The sequence below is a fragment of the Hypanus sabinus genome, unplaced genomic scaffold (assembly GCF_030144855.1).
Source record: "Hypanus sabinus isolate sHypSab1 unplaced genomic scaffold, sHypSab1.hap1 scaffold_1596, whole genome shotgun sequence".
Lineage (NCBI taxonomy): Eukaryota > Metazoa > Chordata > Chondrichthyes > Myliobatiformes > Dasyatidae > Hypanus > Hypanus sabinus.
This window is the reverse complement of record NW_026779675.1, coordinates 44304-69513: the sequence shown is the minus strand read 5'-3', so window position 1 is coordinate 69513 and position 25210 is coordinate 44304. Positions and strand designations below refer to the sequence as shown.

The 25210-nt window shown below is 43.1% G+C and overlaps 1 non-coding gene across 1 annotated transcript; it reads right to left on the bottom strand.

The window, feature by feature from the left end:
* Positions 1-20544: 20544 nt before the first annotated feature.
* trnaa-agc (transfer RNA alanine (anticodon AGC)) lies at positions 20545-20617 on the bottom strand. The gene has a single exon. It is a non-coding gene; the product is annotated as a tRNA-Ala (tRNA).
* Positions 20618-25210: the final 4593 nt, after the last annotated feature.

The window sequence follows — 25210 nt, the reverse complement described above, 5'->3', positions numbered from 1 at the left end:
ATGGCTGGGGAAAGAATCACGCGACCAGGTGAGACGCATACGTTCAGTGTACATCAACAAACCCGAACTAGCCTAAAGCAAAGCGTGGGAGAGAATTCGGGAGGACTATGGGTCCCCCGAAGCTATTGAAGCGGCGCTATATCGACGTCTGGGAAACTTTCCTGAGGTGTCAGCCAAAGATCACATTAAGTTAAGAGAATTCGGAGATTTACTCATGGAGATCCAAGGCTCCAAAGAAGATGGCTACTCAGCTGGTCTAGTATACCTAGATACTCCATTTGGGATTAGTCAAGTCGTGGACAAACTTCCTTTTGGGCTGCAGGACAGGTGGCTGACTGTTGCCTCAGAGTTCAAGGAAGAGCACGATGATCAACCACCTCCCTTTGAGCTGCTCGCTAGGTTTGTGTGCAGGGAGGCGAAGAAGCGAAACGACCCTAGCCTCGCGGGTCCAGGAAGCATACAATTTACACCAAGCCAAGTAGATCCTCTTCGAATGTTTTCAACATTGATAAACCCGTCTCAGTGCTCAAGACCGAAGCCCTTACAACTAGCAACGACCCTAGCAAGTATTGTCCATTGCATAACAAACCTCTCCCCCTCAAAGGATGCAGAATGTTTAGGGAAAATCCCCTTGAAGAGAGGACGGCCCTTCTCAAGGAGAAAAGAATATGTTTTAGATGCTGTTCCTCAACCTCTCACCTCGCCAGAGAGTGTACGATCGCCGTGAAGTGTCCGGAATGTGATAGCCCAGATCACGTCGGGGCCATGCATCCCGACCTGTCACCGCAAACCGACAGCGCTCCTTCACCCCAGCAACAGGTCAACAGTTGTCAGCACGAACTGTACAGAAGTTTGCGGTCAAGCTCAGTCAAGCCGTTCTTGTTCCAAGATCTGCCTCACTAAGGTGTACCCTAAAGGAGTCAAAGACAAGGCCATCAAAGCCTATGTGATTCTGGACGATCAGAGCAAGCACTCACTAGTCAGTCCAGAGTTCTTTAAATTGTTCAACATTGAGAGTGAGCGGTTCCCATACTACCTCAAAACTTGCTCAGGCAACATGGAAACCCAAGGAAGGAAGGCAGAAGGCATCCAGATCGAGTCCCTGGATGTTACAGTCGTCATCTGTCTCCCTCCGCTCTTAGAGTGCGATGGAATCATGAATAACCGCACTGGGATCCCGACACCAAGTGTGGTGCTACACCAGCCACATCTCCACCACATCGCCAAACACATCCCAGAACTGGATCCAAAAGCGGAAATACTGCTATTAGGAAGAGATGTTATCCAGGTACACAAGGTTAGGCAGCAGGTCAATGGACCACTCGACGCCCCCTTCGCGCAACGTCTGGATCTGGGCTGGGTGGTGATAGGAGAGGTGTGCCCCGGTGTCGTACACAAACCGATGGTTAACACACTCAAGACCAATGTGCTAGAGAGTGGCCGCCATTCAATCTTTCAACCCTGCCCAAGTTCCATGTATATCAAGGAAGCACAACAAGACGTTAACAAGCGTAAAGTAACTGACGAGACGTCAGGTCAGTCAGTTTTCGTTCAAACCGAGCACGGAAATAAACTTGCACAATCAGCTCAAGATGCCATTTCTTTAAAAACAAAGGACAACAAGGTTTTCTGAGATGAAGCAAATAATGGGGTTGCCCCATCGCCTTTCAGAGAACCGCGCCAGCGCTCACCAGATAACAAAGAGCAGGCAGTCAAACGGTTCACGTCCGTACGGAAAACCCGGAAAAGGAAACCTGAGATGCAGCAACACACCCGATTGACCCACGAGGTACTGTGCACCCTAATGGCAGAGGTCACAGCCATTATAAATGCACAACCACTCCTACCTGTGTCTTCTGACCCAGAAAACCCCTTCATACTTTCGCCATCAATGCTCCCTACACAGAAGGCAGCTACACCTCCTCCACCAGGAGACTTCTCAGACAAGGATTTGTACACAAAGCAATGGAGACAAGTCCAGGCTCTGGCAAATCAGCTCTGGTCTCGCTGGAGACAAAAATATCTACCTTTGTTGCAACAGAGACAAAAGTGGACAGAACCCCGCAGGAATCTTCAAGTTGGAGACTTAGTCCTGCTCAGGGACAAGCAAATCGCCCGCAACAGCTGGCCAAAGGCCAGAATCACTGCTACATTCCCTAGTGGGGATGGACATGTCAGGAAGATCGAATTGAAGACTACCGACCAAGGCGATGTGAAAATTTACCAAAGGCCAGTTACAGAAGTTATTCTACTTCTACCCAATGACTGATTAAGAGACTAAGTTTTGTACTCTGCTCATTGTGTCCTTACGAAGGTCAAGCGGGGAGTATGCTGTCTTTACGACAGTTATTTAGTTCATAATATTTTCGCTTAGTAATTCATTTGATAGTGTTTTCTAGTTAGAATTAGAAGTGTTCAAAGTATATTCATTGCATGTAAAATATATCGACATGCGATGACATCACATCTGGTTTCGCCGCGTCTTGTGGGAAAGTACCGGTTTGAAATTAACGCGAGGGTGGGGGCTCACCACGAGGCACACCTGAGCAGAAGTTGTTTTGCAGGCATGAGAAATCACAGTGAGTGCAACGCTGTAAGTTAATAGATAATCGATATATTGAACTAAGATGTTAATGCCGATCCTGTTAGAAGTAACGACGGTCGATAATGTTTATGCTTTCGTTAGTTAAAGAGTTGCGGATAGTTTGCATTGAAGTGTATTTAAAGTAGTCAATGGAGCAGGTAAACTCTGCCTGTATACTGCACCTTAGTGTAATGTAGTTATAGTCATCTTTGCAAGTATTTACAATAGAAATGTGATATTAAGGAAGGAACAAATACTGTATCAATCTTGTATTGTTTTATCAACAGTTTTCACCGTATGTTAATGTGAAGAGTGAACAGTAAATGGTTAATCTTACTGCGATCTGGTTCTCATTGACTGTGGTTTATCTCGACGTTGAATTCGACGTTATCAGTTACACGCGAAGGAGAACGTTACTATATAGATATATATATATATATTCTTATTTTAAATCACAATTGTTAAAATCTTTTGTTTAGAATTAACAATGAACAACGAATTTCATGGCATATTCCGGTGCTATCAAACCTGATTCTGATATTGATATGGGAGGCCCATAGCCCATCACCGGTCACCTGATCCCAGTTACTGCAGATCGTAATGTGAGATTGAAGCATTTTCCACATATTTGCTTTCCACAGAAATGACAACAGTTCAGTTTCTTTTTGCGGTTCCAGAGCAGAAGCTCAGTCTGACTAATATTTCCAGACAATTAAAATGGGGAAATTGTTTATTATCATCATGTACTGAGCTACAGTGAAAATCCTGCCCGACGTACCATCCAAACAGATCGATACATTACGACGGCACATCGAGCAGATATACAACAAAACAATAATAGTAACAAAGTTACACTCACTGTAACAAAGCATTGTGGCTGCAGAGAAAGTGCAGTGCAGATAGACATAGGGTGCAAGGTCACGTGGAGTTACATTGTGAGGTCGAGTCCATGTTATCGTTAATTTGGCTGATAAGTGCAGACGGGAAACCGTCCTTCAGTCTGGTGTTACGAACTTTAAAGCTTTTGTATCTCTCCGCCAATGTGGGAGCGGGTTTGCAGCAAGAATGTCCAGGTTATGAGCTTCTTTGTGTACATGGCCTGCTTTTCCGAGGGAGGGGAAGTGTAGGGAGAGTCCATGGAGTGGGGGCTGATGTTCTCCGCTCTGATGTTCTCTGCTGTCCAGAGTTCTCTGCAGTTCCTTGCAATCATGGGCAGAGCAGTAGCCATACAAAGCATGAAGTTTCCTTAAGGAGCTCAGAGACCTCGGCCTTCACCCTGTCTTATGTAGCTGGATCCTGGACTTCCTGTCAGATCGCCGGCAGGTGGTAGGAGTGGGCTCCATCTCCTCTGACCCTCAGGACACATAACCCACAGGGTTGTCTCTTTGTCCCTCTCCTTTACTTTCTGTGCACCCATGACTTGTGTTGCCACCCACAACTCCAATCTGCTAATTAAATTTTCCGACAGCACTACATTGATTGGCCTAATCTCACATAATAACTTAAAATCGACCAAAGGCCTCCTGACAAGGCTCGGTTCAAACAAACTTTTCACCCTTCTTCAGGAGATTAGTCAGAGGAAGAGCGATAGCAGCAGTTTTTACAGAACTTACGGTAATATCCATCCATTCCCAGAAACCTCCGAAGAGCCTTCTTAGTAGTCAGAATAGGTTCTTGAGAAATTGCCTGGACTTTTGCCCGAACAGGAGCCAACTTGCATTGAATACATCATCGCCAAGACAGGTCAGATTGGCATGGCTAAATTCACTCTTAGCTAAGTTAACTGTAAGGCTGGCCTGGGAAAACCTGTCAAACAGTTTTTCTACTGCAGGGATATGCTCTTCCCAAGTGTCACTCCCTGTGACTAAGTCATCAATAAAGGCATCTGTGTGTTCCAACCCACGAATTACAGAGTCATTCATTTTCCGGAATGTTCCTGGACCAGTTTTCATTCCAAACAGCAAGACACTATATTCATACAACCCAGATGGTATCACAAATGCAGATTTTTTTCTACCTCTGTCCGTCAATGCAACACACCAATAATTTGTCAACAGATCAATCTTTGTAAGAAATTCAGCTTTTCCAACCTTATTGATGCAATCATCCACCCTACGGATAGGATGGGCATCTGTTTTTGTTACTGCATTTGCAAAATCTAACACTACCATCAGGTTTGGGCACTATAATGCAGGGTGAGCTCCAATCTGATGCTGAAGGACCGATAATGCCATTTTCGAGCATATAGTCAATTTTTTGCTCAGCCTATTTACACTTTTCTACGTTCATGCGATAAGTGTGTTGTTTAATCGGTTTAACCAATATCTACATCAAGTATTGCAACCATGGTTTTCCTGGAAACATCGGGAAATAAATCTTTAAACTACAGAATTAATTCCTTCAGCTTTTGTTGTTGCTTTGGCTGCAGGTGAGCCAACCTGTTATCAATGCTTTCGAGAACAACTGAGTTCATTAGCCTAACTAGGACAATGTTTTGCTTGTGAAAAGTCTCAGACAAGTCAATTACTTCATTCTCAGGGTTGCCAGATTCATATGTTTTGACAACAACACTCACAGATGGTGCCTGCTTGTCAAAATAAGGCTTTATTATATTTATCTGTACCACCTGTGTTAGATTACATCGGTCGGGTGTTTTGATAACATAATTCACATTATTAATTTGAGAGACTATTTCATACGGTCCATTGAGTTTTGCCTGAAGTGGATTTGTCAACATTGGAGAGAAGGTAAGCACCTTATCCCCCACCTGGTATTTTCTTTCGCAAGCCCACTTATCAAACCAACACTTCATTTTGTTTTGAGAAATCTTTAAGTTTTGTCTCGCTAGACTACAAGCCTGGAGTAGTTCATTGTTGAACTTCAAAACTTAGTCTAACAAGTTAACATGCACATCCCCATCAAATCACTGTACCTTTAACCAGGTCAAAGTTCCCCTCACTCTATGATCAAATACAAATTCAAATGGACTAAAGCCCAGTGATTCCTGTACCAACTTTCTTACTGCGAACAAAAGCAAATATATTCCTTCATCTCACTCTTTTCCATTTTCAACACAGTATGTCTTTTTTTGGCGTGTGCGTGCGTGCATCCGATTCTGTATTTTTCAGGCCTTTACAAGGCACGGAGTGAGAAAGAGAGACAGTGTTGAACACATTATGTCTTAATCATTGTTTTGAGGGTAGAATGAAATCTTTCCAGAACCCATCGTAATTCTGGAATTACGCAGAAGATATAATTTGTATAGCTCCCAGTACATACACTACCTGCTGGAATAATCCAGATGTAAAATTGCTTCCTTGATCAGACTGGATTTCTTCAGGCAAATCAAATAAAGTAAAACAAAACTTGGTAAGAGCCTTCGCCACAGTTTTAGCTTTAATATTTCTGAGAGGTATTGCCTCTGGGAATCTGGATGCAGTACACATAATAGTTAGCAGATACTGATGGCCAGCTTTAGTCTTTGGCAATGGGCCAACACAATCCACTATAACTTTGGAAAAGGGTTCACCGAATGCAGTTATATATAGACTGCAGTGGGGCACTGTGGAGATCTGATTAGGTTTACCCACAACTTGACCAATGTGACAGGTTCTGCAAAAGGTCACAACATCTTTCCTCAGATTAGGCCAGTAGAATTATTTCATAACCCTGTTTACAGTTTTATTCACTCCAAATGGCCACCGGAGGGCAGACAGTGGGCCAAAGTTAAAATTTCAGTCCTATAAACGTTAGGAACTACACCTTGGTGAACAATTGCCCATTCCTCACTCGCTGGTATAGCAGGTGGCCTCCATGACCTCATTATCATTCCATCCTTGTGATAATACCGTTCTGGCACTTTCTTAATTTCGTCATCTGAGAAAGCTGTTTCTTTTAAAGCTACAATCTCGAGGACTCGGTTCTGTTCTGCGATAAACTCGTCTGCGTTGGCAGACATTTTAGCCATACCGAGTTCCTGTGCAGGAAGGATAAATGTTAAAATCCATCAGTGGGTCATCAGTGGTTGGGTTAATTGTTAACTGCACTGCAGGAACGACTTTACCATTTGCCAGTTCATTCACTAACAGCAAAGTAACATCTTGCTCTGGTAAACTGGAGCATAATCCGATCTCAACAGGTCCTGAAACCAACCCTGACGGTAAAGATATCTTGTGCAATGGCACGGAAACCATGTCGCCCCCAATAACTTTAATAAGATTTACCTCACCAGTGTCAGTCTCATCACCAAACATTAGAGCACTGTCTGATATAAGTGGCTGAGAAGCCCCAGTAACTCGAAGAATTTTCACTGCTACCGGGGTGACCCTTCCTTTACTAATGCAAACCCATCTGACATAAAATGATCGAATCCCTTCATAACACGGTCAGATCTCTGAAACATTAACTGAGCCTGAAACAGAATGTTCAGAACTCTGTGGGTTGATAGCTGCTTCAACATACTGAACACAGACATTTGGGACTGCTTCCTTTTCCTTTTTCTTCTTCAGGATGGAACAATTAGCCACCGTATGACCAGCTTTCTTACAATAGTAACAAGTAAGACCAGAATATTTCTCCTTCATCCTTACACTTGTCACTAGTCCCAGCTTTAATTTCTGGTTTACCCTGGTGATCCCTGCTACTCTTTTGGAAGCTCTTATTCCAGATAATCTTAACCGTATGAGTAAAAACAAACTCATCTGCTGCTCTATCAGACTCCGGCAAAGTGGCAGCATCCTTTTCATCTAAATAGGTCTTTATGTCATCAGGAAAGCACCTTTTGAATTCTTCAATTAATAGCAAAACTTTCAATCTGTCACAATCATCATTTATATTTTTACATGTGCACTACCGGTCAAAACACACAAATTTCTCATAAGCAAGTTCCATATGTCTGTTTCACAGATTTCCTCAAATTTCCAAACTTTTGCCTGTATGATTCTGGGACCAACTCGTAAGCGTTCAGCACAGACTGTTTCACGATGTCATAGTCAGCTGCTTCAACAACTGTCAGAGCAGAATAGTCTTGCTGAGCTTTCCTCTTAATTATACTTCGTAAGAGAAAAGGCCAACCCTCTTTCAGCCACTTTAAACTTTCAGGAACATTCTCAAAATGCTGAAAGTATATATCAACCTCGGCCTCGTCAAATGGAGGTACCAATTTAACTTCTTGACTGGCCTTAAACTTTTCACTAGAGTCTAACGCTAGACCCCTTTGCTGCAATCTCTCTATCTTTTACAGCTCAAACAGCCTCTGTCTTTTTGCTTCGTCCCTCTGTTTTTCTGCCTCCCTATCCTCAAACTGCCTCTGCCTTCCGCAGCCTTTATCTTTCATTTCTCTCACTTGTACTGGAGTACAAGATCACGAGGTTTACTTTCAGGAAACACCTCCAACTCCTCCACTTTAAACACACCAACAAATTCATAATGTTCAGCTATTATCCTCTGCATCTGTGCCCTGCTTATTGTCGATTTCCCCTTAGCAAGATTTAACCTTCTAGCAAGACTCAACAACTCAGTCCTTCTGGTGTCCCCTAATATCTCAGAGGTTGGCGCTTCCTGACATCTATCAACATTCTTTGCTGCTGATTTTCCACACACAAATAAATCAAATGGACTTCCTCAATTAAGTCAATAATTAATGTCAATGCTCCGAAAAATGTTAATATCTTGGATACGGGCCCAATTTTGTTATGAATCATAACGCTTGAGAAATGAACCAGAAGCAATAAACTACACCTGGAGTCTTTTTGAAGTTAAAACTACCTTTATTAGAATCTACATATAATATAGTAACAAGCAAGATAAACAAAAGTTAACATTTTTATGTGTATAAATATATGTGTAAATATAACTCCAAAACTATTGAACTTGGGAGAAACAAGGTTTGGAGTCTTGAGATGGCAAAGTATGAAAGTTCAGTTCAACCATGGAATAGGTGATGAGAGAGATATTTGTAATCCAGGGTAAATGTTGAGAGAAGGCAATTATGTCGAATTCCACAGGTTTCATGGTGGTAAAACCAGACAACAGTTGCTGTAGATTTTATCCCTCTTCGTTCCAAATCGACATATGAATTATCACCGAAAGGGACTTGTCACAAAGAGTACTGTCTTCAAGTGAATTACCACACCACACCCAGGGAAGAGTTAACACATCAGTGGTCTTCACAGGTTACCCCAAATCAGATCCACTCCTACGGATCGAACGAGGTGACATCCACACATTCGATGTATGCTGAATCATTAATTAACCCACCCTTATGGGCAAAGGAAAGTTCCAATCAGTGACCCTTGGCCACCAGTTCCCTGGTTTCAATCCTTCCATTTTTTCTCCTTCTTCTCCGTCTGACTCTGAGTGTCTGTGTCCTCGGTTAAAACTAAACAAGCTGCGAGCGATGCAAACAAGCTGCAAGTCAGACTGATTAGCCTTCTTAATTTCTCTCTCTTAAAATGACAGTCCATGGCAAACAAAACCTAGGGATTCATAACAACGGCCATTCCCCAATGTGAACTGACTGGTGTGCCAGTACTTGGGGTGACTGAGTGAATCCTTTCCCACATTCTGAGCAGGTGAATGGCCTCTCTCCAGTGTGAACTTGCTGATGCCTCTGTAGATGGGATGACTGAGTGAATGTCTTCCCACAGTCTGAGCAAGTGAACGGCCTGTCTCCTGGATGAACTTGCTGATGTACCTTCAGATGCAATGATTTAGTGAATCCCTTCCCACAGACTGAGCAGATGAATGGCCTCTCCCCAGTGTGAACTGATTGGTGTCTCTGTAGGTGGGATGCCAGTGAGAATCCCTTCCCACATTCTGAGCAGGTGAATGGCTTCTCCCCAGTGTGAACTTGCTGGTGACTCTGCAGGGTGGATGATTCAGTAAATCCTTTCCCACATTCTGAGCAGGTGAACTGCTTTTCCCCAGTGTGAACTGACTGGTGTGCCAGTAATTGGGATGACTGAGTGAATCCCTTCCCACAAACTGAGCAGGTGAATGGCCTCTCTCCAGTTTGAATTCGCTGATGACTCAGCAGATTGGATGACTGAGTGAATTCCTTCCCACAGACTGAGCAGGTGAAAGGCTTCTCCCCATTGTAAACTCGCTAGTGTGCCATTAGGTCAGATGACTGAGTGAATCCTTTCCCAGTAATTCAGCAGATGACAGCCTCTGCCCGGTGTGAACTGACTGGTGTGTCCACAGGTGGAAAGACTGACTGAATCCTTTCTCACACACAGAACAGGTGAATGGCCTTGTCCAGTGTGAACTTACCTTCAGTTGAGATGACCGAGTGAATCCATTCCCACTGTCTGAGCAGGTGAACGGCCTTTCTGCTGTGTAAAATGACGTGCGTGCCAGTTGGTCAAATGCCCGAGTGAATCCGTCCCCACTGTCTGAGCAGGTGAACGGCCTTTCTGCTGTGTAAAATGACGTGCATGCCAGTTGGTCAAATGCCCGAGTGAATCCCTTCCCACAGTCTGAGCAGGAAGGATGATCGAGTGAATCCCTCCCCACAGTCTGAGCAGGAAGGATGATCGAGAGAATCCCTCCCCACAGTCTGAGCAGGAAGGATGGTCGAGAGAATCCCTTCCCACAGTCTGAGCAGGAAGGATGATCGAGTGAATCCCTTGCTCCACTTCTTGAACATCTAGACAGAGACAGCAAAACTGGCATGCTGTGTTTGAGATTCCTGGAGACAAATTCCTTCTCATTTGTGACCTGTAAATAGATTTACAAAATACATCAATGGGAGTCGGACAACATTTCTGGTGAGATCACTTGAATTGCCAAGGTTTGATCATCCAATTTGCTATCTCATCTTGAATGCTGAATGACTGAACATTCTTGAGCAAACTCCTTGCTAAAGTCCATGCAGAGAACATCCACTGCCTTGACCTCCCCATCTATTTTGCTTCCTCATATGGATTACCATTCTGATCTTGCAGAGGATTAATTTTTTCCCATGTAATCTTTTTTACTCTGAACATATCTGCAGATTCCCCGAGAATTCTACTTCAACTTGTCTCCTGGGGCAACCTCATGCCTTCATTTATTTCATTCATAAGTGTTCTCTTGAATTTCCTTGTAATTCTTAAGTACCCCATTTGTTCCTATCTGCCTGTACCTGGTATGCGTCTCCTTTTTTTTTGATCTGGGAGGAGAAAGCCAAAGGGGTGATAGAGCGGCATGCTGAGAAGTTGGGGTAACGGGGGGGGGGGGTAAAATGAAAGTTGCAGGGGGAATGGGAGCCTGAATAACTGAACAGAGAGTGGAGTGTTTGTACAGATAGTTGTTGTTCAGTCCTCAATTGTCAGGAATGAAAAAGTTGAGCATGATGCAGTGAATATGCTGAGCTCTGTATATTTCAATACAAGGAGCATTTTAGGAAAGGCAGATGTTTTCAGGACATGGATCAACACCTGGAATCAAGATACTAGGATCTGGCAACTGTGGATTGGGACAGGCTGCTTTATGGCAAGGTATAGGCAGGCAGAATCTTATGGTGTATAAGAAATGCAAGAGAACACATAAGAAATAAACCAGTATGGCTAAAAGAAGGCATAAGGTTGCCCTCACAGAAAAGATGAAGGATAATTCTCTGAGATTCTAGAGATAGATTAAGAGCAAAAGGATTGCAAGGCACAAAGTTGGTCCTCTGGAAGACCGGAATGGCAATCCACATGTGGAACCAAAGCAGATGGTGGATATCTTAAATCTTCAATATTTTTCCATCTCTGTTTACTCAGGAGATGGACAAAGAGTCTATGGGAGTGTGGAAAAGTGCCATTCAAATCGTGGACCCTATACAGATTAAAGAAAAGTAGTTACTTCACTATTCAAAATAGAAGATAGAAATCTACAGCATATTCCAGGCCATTCAGCCTAAAATGTGATGCCAACCATGTAACCTACTCTAGAAACTGCCTAGAATTTCCCTCGCACACAGCCCTCTGTTTTTCTAAGCTCCATGTACCTATCTAAGAGGCTGTTAAAAGACCCCATTGTATCTGCCTGGAAAACCGCTGCTGACAGTGCATTCCACGCACGCACCAATCCCCGTGTAAAACTTTTACCCCTGATATCCCTCATTATCTATTTCCAAGCACCTTAAAACTATGCCTCCTCGAGTTAACCATTTCAACCCTGGGAAAAAACCTCTGGCTGCCCACACGCTCAATGCCCCTCTTCATTTTATACACCTAACAGAGGCTCTAAACATAAAGAAGGAAATTGTACATTAGATTGGGGATTTGTTAGAAGTATAGAAAATTATGAGATTATAGATAGGTTAAATGCAAGCAGCTTTTTCCACGGAGGTTCGGTGGGACTACAACCAGAGGTCATGGGGAAGTGGGGAAGGTGAATATTTAATGGGAACATGTGGAAAAGCTCTTTACTGAAATGGTTGTGAGAGCGTGGAATGAGATGCCAGCACAAGTGGTGAAGATGAGCTCGGTTTTACCATTTAAAATAAGTTTAGATGGGAGCCTGGATGTTAGGGGTATGAAGGGCGAGTGTCCCTGTGCGGGTCGTTGCATTAGACAGCTTAAATGTTTTTTTCAGAATTGACTCGATGGGCCAAATAGTCCATTTCCGTACTGAACTTTTTCGTGGTTCTATGACAGAGAAGCTGGCCAAACTTTTTTGGAAGGGAAAGATAGGAGTGACAACGGAGCAACAAAGGCTGGAGTTTCTGGGAGCAATTTGGGAGCTGAGTGATTCCACATAAGTAGAAATATTTAGAAAGACAGGTGGACACAACCGTGGCTAAAATGAGAAGTCAAAGCCAACATAAAGCCAGATAGAGGGCACATGATAGAGCAAAAACTTTTAGAAACCAACAGCAGACAACTAAAAACACTCAGATGAGCTTAGTGCGTGGAATCCTGATATTGTAGTCATTAATGGGTCTTGGTAGCTCCCAACAGTCTGAGGGATTTAGAGGAACAAAACATCTGGGGCCTCGCTATCTCTTGAAAACCAAGTTCCCCTGCACCAGTTATCTCTCAACTTTTATCTTGGCAAGCACATACAGACTCTACACCCTCAAAATTTCACTTCTGAAGGCCTCCCACTTACAAATACTCCGTTGCCAGGAAACAGCCTGTCCCAAACCACACTTGTCAGACCCTTTCTGATACCATCAAAATTGACCGTTCTCCAATTTAGAATCTCAACCCATGGTCCAGACCTTTCTTATACCATCTTTATTTTGAATCTCATGGCATTATGATCACTAAATTTTGTCACCAGCCTCGGATCATTTCCTAACAGCTTATTGCGCACTTCTACGTCGGGAATTCTACGTAATGACTAAGGGCACATTTGACAAACATTACCCCATCTAGTCCTTTTACAGTGTGGGAGTCCCAGTCCCAGTCCCAGTCCCAGTCCCAGTCCCAGTCCCAGTAAAGTTAAAATCACTTACTGAATCAACCTATGTTTATTGACATGGTCTGCAATCTCTCTACAGATTTGTTCCTCTGAATCCCTCAGACTGTTGGGTGTAAACAAGTCCCAATAATGGCTACAATATCACAATTCCCTGTCCTGAGCTCATCTGGCTTTCCTACGAGGCTTCTTGCATTGTGATATACACAGCTCAGCACATTCATCGCACCATGCTCCATGTGATTGCTGACTTTGTCTGAGGTCTGAACAAAATCTGACTGGTGTCAAGAAAACAAACTCTCCCTCAATTTCACAAAAACAAAGGAGCTGATTGTGGACGACAGAAGGAATGGAGACAGGCTAACCCCTATTGACATTAATCAATCTGTGGTTAAGAAGGTGAAGAACTTTATGTTCTTTGGCATAAACACCACCGAGGATATCACATGGTGCCCTGACGAAGGGTCTCGGCCAGAAACGTCGACAGTGCTTCTTCCTATAGATGCTACTTGGCTTGCTGTGTTCCACCAGCATTTTGTGTGTGTTGCTTGAATTTCCAGCATCTGCAGATTTCCTCGTGTGTGCGTACCAGCTGTGTTGTAAAAGAAAAGTACAACAGCACCTCTGTCACCTCAGATGACTGAAAAGTTTGGGTTGGGGCTCCAAATACCAAGAACATTCTACAGGAACACAATTGAGAGCACCCTGACTGGTTGCGTCACTGCCTGGTATGGGAAACTGTACTTCCCGTAATTGCAGGAACTTGCAGAGAGTGGTGCGGACAGCCCAGCACATCTGCAGATGTCAACTTCCCACTATTCAATCCATTTACAGAGACAGGTGTGTAAACATGCCCTAAGGATATTGGGGACCCAGTTCACCACAACCACAAACTGTTCCTGCTGCTACGATACTGGGAACGTTACCACAGCGAAAGGAATAACAGACTCTGGCACGTTTGTTATATGAAAGCTACTTGTTGCCCAGGACAAAGTTTTTTGATGTCATTATCTTCCCAGAGAGAATGGGTCAAAACATGTCGTCACGGGTAGAAAAGTCCAGAACAAAAGAAGGTAGAATCTATTATAAATATGAAGGGAAGGGTAATAGTCTGTCTCATTGGAGTCTGGCACATTTGGGATGTGAAAGTTACTTGTTGCCCAAGGGCAAAGGTTTTTGATGTCATTAACTTCCAGACAGAATGGGTCAAAACATGTCGTCACGGGTAGAAAAGTCGAGAACGAGAGGAGGTAGGTCAACAACACACAGAAAATGCTGGAGGAACTCAGCAGGCCAGGCAGCATCTATGGAAAAGAGTACTAATGCTGAATTCCTCCAGCATTTTGTGTGTGTTGCTTCGATTTCCAGCATCTGCAGAGTTTGTGATTGGAAGAGAAACAAAGGTGATTTTCTCAACTGGTGATGTAAAAAAATTTGTTCCCTTTCTCCGAGTTCCTAATCCTTGCATTTAGATATCTGGAGCTCAGCTCTGTCCGACAGATCCATCCGTTCCCATTCCCTCAGCAGCCGGAAGCTCCCCGGGGCCCGTGCACGGATCGTGGGGCTGAGAGAGAGGGAGGCAAGCAGGGCTGTCCCGGGATTGCGGGGTACAGTGTGGGATGCTCACAGCAGTTGCCCCTCAGTCGGTGTTTAGGATAGTCGTCCGCAGATAACCGCTTACCTGCGTCCGATCCAGTTGCCGGGCTCCCGAGGCCTTTTGTGAACTGCACGCATGCGTAAAATTCGCCACCGTCACAACCTTCACGCCTGCCCATATGACCGATGCTTCAGCGCTGGCGAATTTTTTAATGCTGAGCATTATGGGTACGCACGGTGCCATTAAAAGTTTCTGCAAACGCCAGTTCCATGTCCAAACTTCAGTTTTCATTTGTATATGGAAAACTCAGCAGCTGCTTTAACGCAGAAAGCGGCTCCCATACTCAATATCAAAGGGTATCTAATGCCAACGTTCAATCCTCTTACAAAGGCAGATATAAGACACAAAAGATTCTGCAGTTGATGGAAATACAGAGACGCACACACACAAAATGTTGGAGGAAATTTGCCATTCAGGCAGCAACTAAGCAGAGGATTACAAAAACAGCAAAGGGAAAAACAGAGTTCTGAGAATACTCTACCGCCGACCAGAGGGTGCTACATATCCCATCCCACCATGGACGGCATCTGACGGCCCAGTACTGTCCGGAATGTCCTTTGGAATTCTGAGTAAAGGACAGGATCCAAAATATCCCTTCTTCCTCCGGACCATATCCCACCCATACTGGTAAAATGATCCCCAGTGGTGAGGGGCGGAGGGAAAGGCATGTGTGGCTTCCGATTCGGGGCCAAGTAGGGACAACGTACAAGTTTAAATCCCGATACGTGTAAGGCGGGATGAATTTTTAGAGAACGGGGAAGATGTGGTGTGTATGTTGCCGGGGCAGTTTCCGTCATGACTTTAGAGAGACGGATAAAGCGAGGGGCTAGGTTCCGCCAATCCAGTGGACGATCTTTATTTGAACAGAGACCCGCTTGTCAATATTGAAAGAGAGGCCAAGCCGCCTGTATCTGTTGGCCTTGGCCTGCAGCCCGGCTGAATTTCCTTTCCGAGTTTCTGTCCTTGAGAACCCTTTGAACAAATTACTCGGCGGAGGGGACCCCGACACCTAATTCCTGATCAGGAGACTGAGCGGGCAGAAACTCAATTTGACATTCGAATGGGGTCATACCCAGCGGTGAATGCTGAAGGGTATTGTGGGCGAACTCGGCCCGGATTAAATGGTCACTCCAAGAGGACAAATTCCCGGACAGAGGGCAGAGAAGCGGTCGCACCGGGTCCGGGTCCGTCCTCTCAGCCTGCCCATTAGTCTGAGGGGGGAACACCCACTGGCACAAGCTGATGGGGAGGATCAGAGACATTGCCGGGTATCGATGGCGAAGAGGAAGATTCAGAAGGAGGGTTCAGTGAGGTGGTGTGTGGTCTTTGGATGTGTGTAAAACTTGTGGACTGGGTGTCGGTGATTTCAATGCGAATGGTCTGTGCTGATGGACTGGACTCAGGGGGTTTCCGTGTTGGAGGACTGGGCTGATTCGGACAGGTCATTGGGGAGACGTGTGTTTATTGGGAGGTGTGTTTAATGAGCAGGTGAGGGGAGGGAGAACGGTCTCTGGTGGAGAGATGTGGGTACAGCCCGTCCGGAAGGCGCTGGGTGATTGGAAGAGGTTAGAGGAGGAGTTGTGGTGTCTGTTGGGGCTGAGAGATTCCGAAGGTCAGTATCTGTAACTACTTGGAGACACGCGTAGTCAGTGTGAGAGGGTCGTGCAAAAGGCGTGTTTTATTATCGGGAGTCACGATCTTCAGTATTTTATTTCACCTGCTATATTTCCCATTAACCTTCCTCTATATCACGGTTATGTTCTCCCAAAGTTTTCCCGCTCTCCATTAGTGATTATAAAAATTTGGAAATGCTACTGTCATCTGAGGAAGTCCAGTGTGAATCCTTCACCGGTCCGGAGAAGCAGCAACATTTCAGGGCTTGATTCTGCGGAGTCGCGCTCCCAGTTATTGCACGATATCAAATCTCCATGGCAACACAATTGCCCAGCAGCTTTTGGAAGTCAGTAACTGCCCCATTGCATGAGCTTACGCATCCTCTGCTTCACTGAAGGGTTACCCCGTGTTAATAAGAAGCGATTTTTTAAACAACCTTGTTCTAATATATCACAATTGTCCCAGTGAATGCAAATTGAGCCGCTTCCCCGCATCTCCATCCTCTGTGTGGAATGTGTTTTGATTTCCGGTTAGATTTTTTCGAGGCACATTCAGTGTATTCTTCCTGTACCGACCGTCCACAGTCCTTACACCTACTGTGACTCTGCCTTCGCAATCTCATATCATCCTGGCAGACTCCCCACATCTTCTCTCTTCTAGGCATAATTTAACTACCTTCTCCACATTTTCCATATAACTGAAAGCCAACGTTCTTAGCATTTGAGTGTCCTACAAACTGCGATATCATCCTGGCAGATTCCATCACAGTCTCCCATCTTCCAAGGATGATCTAACCCCTCTCCCCAAATCTCCCGTATCACTGATAGGAAACGCTTTTAGCAATTAAGCTGCAATTTTACCGTTTGAATGTCAGGATATGAAGACAACATAAATAATAAAAATCAATACTGTGATTGATCTTTCTGAAGCAAAATTGCCGGGCACACATTAGTCCTACCGAAGGTATTAATTCTGAAGTTCTACATCTCAACATTATTGAAAGTATAAAACGTAAATTCTTTTAACTTGTTTCTCGCTTTCCTCATGTTCGACATCATTGTTGTAAAGGGCCTGTGCTGCAAACCTGTTATAGCAAGAGTAACTTGTATTTACTGTATGAAAATACCCTCAGGCCAATAGGAAATGTGTCCCGATATGTTATCAAATTAGAGCGAAGTTGGGCCGATGAAGAATTACATCTCATCCGGACTGTAGGATTCGACTCTTGCTGAAACTGGAAAGCTTCATCCGGACAGAGAAGATGCAATTATTCTCCCAGCTACATACAGGTATAGCAGACAAACCGGAAGTTTAAATAAAGGGAGAATTCGGAACAAGAGGGAAGGAGAATGGACGTCGGGATTGGCAGACACGGCCAGGTCACTAGCAAGATTTAGAAAATGGACACTTCGACAATGGATCTGCGTGTTTTCAATCCCGGATATCAGGGTGATATAATGTGCAAGGTAAAATACATTTTACAGAACGGAAACGACAAGCAATCTAATCTATAATAGAAAAATAAATTATTTTTCTTCTGAAATAATGGAAAGGCAGAAATGCTGGGAACAGTAACTTTTTCAGGCAGTTCAATTCATTAATGTGCTTGCAGAGCAGGTATCTTATTTTGAAATTTGTAAATTATTTGACCCTTTCATCTGAGCGGTACAGACCTAAAATATTTGAAAACTAAAGTAGCCGGCGAGAGCAGAATGATTTTCACCTGCTCTCTGAATCTGGTCTTGGTCACTCCGTAGATAAATGTATTCGTGCAGCTGCTGAAATTCTGATTCACTGAACCCCAAAACTGTGCCTGAAAAAGCCGAATGGACGTTTCCAGGTCTGTGTAGAGGCATCGCGTGAGAATGAAGATCAGAGTGGTTGTCGCCCAACAGAGAAGGAAACTCGCCGACAGGCTGAAGAGCAGAATGATGGATTGTCTCCGACTCTCCATCTCCGGATCTCGCTGTTTCCCCCAATTTTCCCGTCCCTTCAGCCCCCTGCGGACTCTGCTCGCCGCCAGTATCTGTCTGACGGTCAGAGCATTGAGGGTCAAAATAAGGAAGAAAGGAAGTAGCGGATTCAACAGACGGTCCACCCAATAAAACCCCTCAAACGATGGCGAGAAAGGCACTACAGGTCTACTGAAACAAATACAATTTGTAAACCACACGGAACAGTCAACGGCCACGTGACACAGGGCGTAGTGGACAAGGCAGAACGGAGCGTTGTCCAGGACTCCGTAATTAAATCCTTTTGCTTGACCCATCTGGTGTAACAGGACTTCGATAATCACCACCATCAGATCCGCGGCAGCCATCGCCACCACGTAACGTGTGACGCATTTGGAGAGACCGCAGTTTCCTCGGCTGAGAATGATGATCGCCACAAGGTTATATGCAGTGTGACAAAAAAGACCAACAATAAGAATAAAGAAATTCAAACTCATTTTTTGGCAGAAATACAGCCGTCAATTGTTCTCTTGCAATTAAATCTCTGCTGGACATTATCAGTGGAAGTAAAAAGATACTTTGTTTGATCACGTGACCGCAGCAGAATGCGTTTTACAGTTGCGCATGCTCACATTAATCTCTTCACGTTTCACGGATGCAGCAGCGATGAGCAGAGTCCAAGAATGATGGATCACAGAAACGGGTCCTTCGGCCCAATATCTCCATGCCGACCAACCTGGCCACCTAATACAGTTGTTCGTGATTGGGTCACATTCGTCAAACTGTCTTCAAATATTGCTAACGACTCTGTAGCGCTCATTTCCTTTGTCAGGCTGTTCAATACACAGAGCTACTATGTGAGTAAACGTCTCTCGTGATCCAGCTATATTTCTGCCCTCAATAAAATGCCACTCGGCCGAACCTCACCCTGTAACTCAACCCAGAGAGTCCCTACAGCATCTCTGTGAATACTGCCTGCTCTCTTTTCAGCGGACTTCTGCCTTTCCTATAACAGGGCGACAAGACTGTTCACAGAACTCCAAGCGCGGTATCTCCAAGGAGAGGGGTACTGTAATTGAAGTGCGCATCTACGCTTCTTTCTGAAAGTCTGTGTTACTATTGGATTGCAACGTCAGATTCTGAAAACAAGATCTTGCACCGCAGCAACCTTCCCTCTGTTTTATTTTACTGCTTCGGGGACAAACCATTGCTCTGAGCAGAACATTGTTACCCGGTCTTAATAGTGCTCGGAACTTGTAACGTTTTATAAATCTGATATGTAAGTCAAACGATGACAAAACATAACACACAACACACGTAAACACTGTCAGACAGTCACAATTGACAGGGAGGATGCAACAGTGAAATGCTCTGACGGGACGGCGATGGTGGTTTCTGAACAGTGAACGACCGACTTCCATTCTGCCTTCATTGTGACCATTTGTGACAGTGTTGTAACTTGAAACAATGACAGTGCATGTACGCTGAAACTAAAATGTTTCACTGTAAATGTGGTACGTTTAGTGTTTAGCACATTTATGGATTATATTCATTAATACAGTTAAATTCAGAGTATTTCATTATTATATTACCAAAGATGTCGAAACATTTTGGCATAATTTCAAAATGATGTTAACATGGTATAAAAGAAATTCCAGCTGCTTGTCCACAAATGCCATGTTCGCGGGGGAGTTTCAATCATGGCGAGGCTGTGGTATGGAATTGATGATGGGCGCTGTAAAAGTCCTGATCCTTCGAGCCGGAATCGAACCTGCGACCTAAGGATGACTCCATTTCCTCTACAGCCCTCCGCTCTACCAACTGAGCTATCGAAGGAAAAGCGACACCAAGTTTCTCCACGTTGGCTCCTACCGACAATCATTCTGCAGATTTCAGCCCGGCATCTGTCGACCGATGGCAAAAGCCTGCCTGTGGCAACTATCTCGTCCTTCCAGCACTGGGGGCCACAGGCCACGGGATGACGCCGATCACCGCGCTTCTGACAATTCTAGGGACACTACGATTCCAACACAGCTCTTTGATCGTCATCGCCCGTTCAAATCAAAGGTTACTCAGCTTTCTCTTTTCACCCAGTAACCAGGGCAATGTCCTTCTAACCACTCACCTGATTTATGCCTGAATCGTCGCCTGCAGCTCATTCATTACTGAAACATCAGCTGCCAGCCGGCTTTCCCTCCTATCTGCTTTCAACGCAGCAAACCTACGACATTTTCTCCCGACCCTTTGACTGAGATACTTTCCGCTCGCTCTGCGCCAACCGCATCTTTTGTGCATTCTTAGTTCAGGAATTTGATTGAACGAATCCTCGGAATACAAAATGTCGATGGAGAATGCGAGCATCGATCTCGCTACCTCTCGCATGCTAAGCGAGCGCTCTACCATTTGAGCTAATTCCCCAGCACATCGCGCTAGCCTCCTATAATTTGCTCCGTTGGACAAACATCATTGCATGCCTGCCACTGTTCACAGATGCACAATCAGCATCTCACAGACAGGCACACACACTCACTCACTCATCAGTAGCTGAGAGCGGCGTGAGGTCTCTGCTTCCGTATAAGTAATCGAAAGGTACTTACAAAGGATACCGACAATTATAATGACTGTGTAACAAATATCCCTGTCTGGAAACATTGTTAATCCAAGGCTGTTCTGTTTGGAATGTTGTCAATTTCTAAATTATCTTCTATGGATAGCTGAGACCCCGTGAGTGGGGATAAAAGACAGGTCTGGAGAGACACCCTTCAGACACACCAGTGGACACTGACTGAGTGTTGGGAACCCACAGAAAGATGGGAGCCTCGGAGACCGAACCAGGAGATCGGTCAGTAAAGTTCACAGTGTTACAGCAGGGACGGTGGGGAATTGTGTGTGTGTCCACTCATGCCAGAGTGATGAGTCCACCACAAGAGAACGGTCTAGCTGAAGAACAGAGGGGTCATAACTGAATGAACACAACGACACGACGGATTAAGAAAGCTACAAAAGGTTTTCCTGCCACAGCTGTTGCTGTTACATCTCGCTCGCTCGCTCTGTGTCGCTCTCGCTCTCTCTCCAACGTTTTCAACACAACAACTATAACCACCTCAGCATTTATGAACTGAACTCTATACTTTCTTTTGACAATTCATTTACTCCTAGTCATCGATAGAGCTTGTTTATTATTGCTTATTATTATTCCTACACTTTTAGGTTTATTACTGCTAACTTGTTTTATATGTATATTTGCATTTTGATATTCTATTGTTTACTAATAAACGCCTTTAGGTTGGTACTACCAGTCTCCAACGGATTCTTGTTTCTCTGCTGATCAGACACCTCAGATATGAAACAAGTTCATCAAACAAACAGTTCCATAAGATGTATTTCAGACATTGTACATATATATCATATAATCATATATATCACAGAATCACAAAGTATTTATCTGGGATATACACTTATAGAAAACAGTGGAAAGATAAAAACAAGCAAAAGGAAAGAACTATTTACAAGTAGGGAGTGATTTTTTTACAACAGATTCATTGATTTGTGAGATTAAAATCAGGCCTGTGAGGCATTATGTAGTTAAACCATTTATCCCAGTATGAATCAAATTGTTCCTGCTTATGATTAACAGATGCTGTTATCTTCTCCATTTTGCAAATATCCATTGTAATTTCCATCCATGTATTTAAAGTTGGGCTCTCCTGTGATAACTATTTCCTGGTAAGAGTCTTTTTACCAGCCGCCAACAGTATATTCATTCAATATTTATCTCTTTTCACCCATTCTTGAGGTATATATCCAAAATATATTGTCTTACTCTCCAAGGGTATTTCACATTTAAAAATGTCTTGTTAGGGCATTATGTATACCACCCCAATAGTTTTTGATAACAGGGCAGTCCCAAAAATATGATAATGATTTGCATTTTGATTTCTACAATTTCTCCAGCAAACAGGGAGGTTTCCATCATAATGGGATTTCTGAGAAGGTGTAATAAAATATCTTATTAAGTTTTACCATCCGAACTCCCTCCATTTCTGTGAATTGGTGCACTGCCATTGATATCTCCATATTGATGTCCATTCTTCCTCAGATATAATTATCACTCCTTCCTTCTCCCATTTTGTTTTAATGTATGAAGTCGAACGTGTTTTAGATTTGTCAATCCCTTATACATGCTTGAAATGATTCTACTGCCAGTATCTGAATTATATGCTTTTCTAAAGAGCTCTGTCAAGCATGTATTTGCCTTGGTTACATTTTTAAGCGTCTTATTAACATATTGTCGCAACTGTAAATACCGATAAAAATCTTGTTTTTCTAATAAGTGTTTCTCTTTAAGCATTTCAAAACTGAACAGTGTTCCTTCTTTCATTATGTTGCAAAGAACTGTTATTCCTTTAGCTGTCCAGTCCTTAAATCTAGCATCCAATTTATTTGGTGTAAAATCAGAGTCATATGCACACCATTTAATAATTACAATATCTCCCTCTAGATTATATTCTTTTATAGTAGTTTTCCATATTTTAAGATTCAATTTCACCCATGGGTAATAGTATTTATGTAGCTTTGCGGTTGTTGTCAGCCAAAATAGCTTGTATGGGGATGGGAAGTACCCGCTCCTCAATGTCTTTTCATTGAGCGTCATATGATGGGTTGCACCAACATATCACAGCTCTCAACTGTGCTGCAAAATAATCTCCAAGAGAAGGCAAGCCCCATCCCCCCTTTTCCTTTACTAATTGCAAAGTTTTGAGACGAACTCTAGGCCTTGAACTTGCTGAATATACTTTGATAGCATCTTGTTCATTTGATTGAATTGATTTTGATTAACCTCTATTGGTAAGGTCTGAAGGAGATATAACAGTCTGGGCCGTATATTCATTTTAGTAGACTCAATCCTTGAACTGAGACTGAAAACAGGAATCAGGCTCCATCATGCCACATATTGCTTAATTTTTTTTATTTAAAGGCTGATAACTACATTGTGATAATTTTGCCAAATCTTTTGGCATAATGATGCCCAAATATTTGAAAGACTCTGTGTGCCATGCCCAGGGGTATCGACTTTCAATTTCTCTGGGTGGCCTATACTAATATGAAAGTAATTGGGTTTTATCTATGTTGATCTTGTATTCTGATAATTGACCATATTGTTCAAAGGATTGCATCAATTTAGGTAAAGAGTATGTTGGTTGCCCGAGATAGATCAAAATGTCATCCGCATAGCAAGCCAATTTATGCTCTGTCCCTTTAATAGGAATTCCCCTGATATCTTCATTTTGTCTGATTTATTGAGCTAATGGTTCCAGATATAGTGCGAAGAGTAGTGGTGGCCATGCACAACCCTGTCTCTTGCCCCTTTCTAGGGTACGACTATTTGATAAACATCCATTAACTTTAATCCCAGCAGCAGGATTGTCATATAGTGTCTCCATAGTTTTAATAATTGCGTCTTGGAAACCAAATCTATGCAAAGCTCTGCAGAGAAAATTCCAATTAACCGAATCAAATGCTTTTTCAGCGTCCACGCTTACCACTATTGCTTCGATTTTATTTTTGTATATGATTCATAATGTGAAGTGTCCTTCGTATACTGTCTTGTGTCTGGCGTTGTCGTATAAAACCAATCTGATCATTACCTATCAGTATGGGTAGAAACTCCTCTAATCGTTTGGCCTCGATGGAGGTAAATAACCTATAAACTACATTAAGAACGGATATTGTTCTAAATGACCCGCATTCCATTATACCCATCTGATCCTGGTGACTTGCTTAATTTAAGCCGACTAAATGAAGCATTTTAATCAACTTCAGTTATGTCATCAGTCATCCTTTTATTTTGTTCTTCGCTTAAAGTGGGTAACTCTAGAGAATTCAAGAAGGTGTCAATTTGGGTTATGCTTCCCCTTGGAACTTTGGAATATAGCGTTTTGTAAAACACTTCAAAAGCTTCTTGAACTTCATTTAGCTTAGTTTTTTTTTTATCATTTTCGTTCTTGAGTCCCTAATTATATGAATTGTATTTTCTGCTATCTTTTTTTTTCTCAGCTTCCACGCCATTATTTTCATAGATTTCGATCCACTTCCATAATGTCTCTGTTTCAGAAACATTTAGTTTTTCCTGATTTCTTTCGTAGCCAAATTATTTATTTCATTCCTCATTCTCTTAATTTCCCCTAATGCATCCTGTGCCAAATTCAATTTGTATTTTTTCTCTAGTACCTTCAGCTTATTTTCTAAATCTCCTAATGTTTTATTCCTTTTTTTCTTATTTGAAGATATCGTTATAATTTTCACTCTTAAGACCGCTTCAGAGCATCCCATAAAATGGGAGGTGAAACCTCTGCAGTATCATTAAATTCTAAGTAGACACTAATTTCTTTTTTAATTTGTTCCTAAAAGTACGGATCATTTAGTTGACTTGAATTTAGTTTCCAAATAGTATTCTTTGTTTGTAGGTCAAAATCAACATTATCACTTAAATGAATTTCCTCTGAATATACCACATGGGCTTGTTCCTTTTTTTCATTTTGGATAAAATTCTCTTAAGTTTCATTGGAATTAATAGCCCATTTACATTAAAATAAATGAATTTTACCTTGTCCTTAACCATCCGTATTTATCTGTCAATGTATCATTGAAATTACAATAAAACTTAATCGATCTGCTCCCTGAACAAATAAAAACCAGGAAACTCAAATAATAACAAAAATGGCAACAAACGTGTGACTCCAAGGCTGAGGTCTCGAGGAGATGACTCTGCGTTGAGCTAGAGGAAATGTCCAGCTGTTGGGGATAACCCCTCCTACTTGTGAGTTGAGGGACCCCATTGCAGTATTCATAAATGTTCAGTGAACAAATCCATTACACTGAAAAGATTTCCCTGTGTACTCCTATATATATATATATATATATATATATATACACACACACACACGCAAATACACACGCGCGCACACGCACACACACACACACACACACACACACACACACACACACACA